This window comes from Seriola lalandi, unplaced genomic scaffold (assembly GCF_002814215.2).
Source record: "Seriola lalandi dorsalis isolate HSWRI2012SDOR001 ecotype SW California unplaced genomic scaffold, Sedor1 jcf7180002054684, whole genome shotgun sequence".
Taxonomy (NCBI): Eukaryota; Metazoa; Chordata; class Actinopteri; order Carangiformes; family Carangidae; genus Seriola; species Seriola lalandi.
Genome location: NW_019525237.1, coordinates 482382 through 486103, shown reverse-complemented (window position 1 = coordinate 486103; position 3722 = coordinate 482382).

Sequence of the window (3722 nt, the reverse complement as noted above, 5' to 3'; positions counted from 1 at the left end):
GGAAATGGAGATTTTTCTAAGGGAATATTTGTTTTGAATTGTTCTGCTCCCGATCGATGGATGGACCCTTGGTGCATTCATGCGTTCTCATCCGTTATTTGTTGAAGTTGGGCGCCACCACATCAAATTGGCATGCGACATTTCATTTCTAGGACAAACCTCGACAGCCGTGTGTGAAAAGGCAACGTCTCCGAGGCACACGGCTTTCCATTTTCTCATTCTCCGCGGGCTGTTTCCTTCAGCTTCCTGCGACAAACCCTTTGTGTACCAAGGAGAGCTGCTTTAAAGACCTTATCAAAGGCCTAATAATGTTTGTTGCTTTATTGTAGGAATAACTGTATTGTTTAGGTGCCCTGCAAGGTATTCTGACAAGCACCACTCCCACCGATTCTGAAATTCCCGTTTCCAATGGCCGGTAGTCGGGGCAGCAGGGTTGAAACACGGGTATTGTTCTTCTAAAAAAGCGCGTGTGTGTCAGGTTGAGCGCTTGTCTGGCCCCACTTAGTCTCTTCAGGATGTTTTGGGCTTTCTGTGTGTGTCTGCGTGTGTCTGCGTGCATGCATGAGTGTGTGTTTGTGTGTATGTGTGTGTGAGTGTGAGAGTTTGCTTTCCAGCTTTATAAAACTCATTTCCTGGCTGGCTCTTAGGAAAACAGAGAGTATGCTGGGTAATAATGCAGGAGACGAGGGGAGAAACGGCAGCACTGTTGATATGAAGGGTGTGTGGCAGCGCTATGATGGATGTGTGTGTGTTGGTGTGTGTGTGTGTGTGCGTGTGTGTGTGTGAGAAAAGGGAGAGGGAGGGAAAGCGGGTGCAGTATGAGGAGAATGCTGATATGGAGATACTGTAACCGTTGTATGTAGGTGACTGAGTGCTTTGTATGTGAGTGCGTCAGGAAGGGTGGCGCTGTATTGAGGGGGCAGGTTAAAAAAACCAATAGTTCTTTTGTTAACACGCCTATGAAAACACAGTAGGTCAGAGAAAAGTAGATAAAGTGTTAAATATGACCAGTGGCCTCCATAAATCACAGCGCTCGGTCAACCAGCATCTACAGCTTTTATTTGCATTGTTTAAGTCCATTCGCACGGAGATTTCATGTTCTCTTCTGCTCTGATGAAACATTAAAAAACCGCCCTGACAGCGCCGACCTCTGGGATGGAGAGTTAAAAATGGATCTCCTGTTCTCTGTTGTAACGTCCAAATTAATACGATGAAGGTTTAGTGGTGGCACACACACTATAGGATGTAAATAATAGATTAGATCTGCATTATTGGTTAATGTCACGACAAGGTCACGCAGTGGCCTTCCCCCGGAAACAATGGGGATTTTAAGAAACTCCCCTTCTACGAGTCTTTGCTTCATTTCATCCGGTACCGACTGTTAGCTCGTCAGGCTAACGCCCTTCAGTCAACATGTGCATCTACTTGACCCCAACCCCACCCGACACATGACCCACTGTCCAAACCCATTACAGGTTCTGGCGAGGTTGTAAAACTCAAAAGAGAAGCATATCCCCCTTTTTATTGATTATTTATGCAGATGATTGCTTTGTCAAATCGTAAAATCTCATTTACGAATACAATAAAATATAATAATATTTGACCGCATTCATATAAACACTCTCTCCTCCTTGTGCCACACACATGCTTTCCCTGTTCCACATTATGCTGAATTCGTCTGGGAGTCTGACGGTATCGTGCGTGGATCTACACGCTGTCCGTCAGAGAGGACGCACATGCATTCACACAGTACGCTTAAATTACACACATTCTTCACCCGTCTGTGCACAGGGGTAGTGAAAGTGAACATTCCTGCACACACTGCCCCTTTGTCCACCGAGTCATGAGGGAATCTGCATGACTTCTGCTGCAGCATTATGTAGCTATCGTCTTTATTTTTCATGTTTGGACTCCGCTGAGATGAACATGGAAACAAGTCTCTTCTCAGTCATTGTATGTTGGGAGTTATTCTAATTGTTTTCTCTTTTTCATGTGGCTTTCGCTCCGGTCCCTTCAGTCTGGGAGTGGTCGAAGAGCTGCTTGAAGTGCATGGTTCTGGTTTATGCTAATACCCACTCAAAACATCAGCAAGACATTAAGTTAAGCCAGAGCTTATGTAAACTGAATGTGAATCTCAGATGTTACTGTGTCAACAGAACTGTCCTTGCTTAACCCCGAGGGTCTGCGAGGATCCACGCCGGGCTCTTTATTTATGGAGCTGGGGAGATGTAAAGCAGGTAGACGCCTCTAAACCGCGCATCAGTCATTATAATGGCCTCATTTGACTCTTTTATTTGAAGACAATGAACTGCTGAATGCCGCTGCCCGGGCGGATCACATACATTGATGATGTATTAGCAACAGGTGTTCCAAAGGGCGAACGGCCACCGGTTAATTTATATCTCTGTCACTGTAATGTACATTACATGTGCGTACAATGGAAACCATATTTCACAAAGAGGAAAAAAGCCCCTGCTGTTTTTCAGTTTAAGTTGTAATTTTTCCTTGTCTCTTTTCATTGCAAAACTTAGGTTTATTTAGTCTTATCCTCACTTTTTTCCCCTGATTTATTTGTATTCTCTTGTTCAAATTGACACAAATCTAACTGATCCAAAGTTTGTCAAGTAATTTCACATCTGGCCGAGAGACAGATGTGAAACTAACAATATCGTCTCATGCAAGCTTGCACCTAATCCACCTTTTTTTTTTTTTTTCTTTTTACTTTAGGTTTCCTCAGTTTATTCATGGGACCTGCTCCCTCCCTTCATCGGTCTCCATGTTGAGGTGCAGCAGTTGTGAAGCGTGCACTCCTGCATCCGTATGAAACTAGATGAGGGCTGAAATATGCTGCCAAAAGCAGTTACTGTGAGTTCAGTTTGCACAGGATCAGTATTACCAGGAGACCTCTGTTTCTTAAAAAAGAAAAGGGGAAAAAAAAAACGGTATGCAATTTGTGCTGGAATTTTTACTGGACAAATTACAGACACCGTAGATCCACATGGGGTCAAAATCACTGACAGTCTCAGAGCAATTATTGCGAGTAACTGTATGTCCCAAGATAATAAAATTCCTGCATGAATGTGGCGTAAAACGCAGAGCAAAGGTGAGACTCTGACCTTTTGACCAGGCAAATTGATTAAAAGCACCTTTGTTATTATAAAAGCTTGAGGGAGTAGTTGTAGGTGAAGTGAAAACCAAGTTGAGCCGGCGTCTGCGCTCGATCGCAGCTGCGGTCCCAAATGAGTAGATTAGATTTTTAAAGTTGTTTTAGAGCAACTATTAGTCAGTCGATTGTGATGATTTTATGGGGGGGGGGCTAAAATTTCACTGGTTACGTGTCATTTACAAAAACACATCTCTCCCTCCATGTCAACAATGAAAATGTTCTTTGAGTTTTATCATTTTACAACCTCTGCATTGCAGAGACATAAAAGAAGCACTTAGATTACATCTGTCAAGCTAAGGAAACTGTCTGATGTCTGAAGTCTGATGTTAAAGGTCCAATATTTTACACTTTTCTGTGTTTTATTTGAAGGTTTGAAGATATATTTGTGGTTTTATGAACCAAAAACCATCTCGGTGTAGTTTCACATCTCCTCTCTCAGGCTTCTCTCTGGAGCTACAGTTACAACGGGTCGGTGAGCCAATCAGAAGAGAGGAGGCTCTGAGCCTCTCCTCTCTAAAATGACCAATCCCTGGGAAGGATACTGGGGGCATAGCTG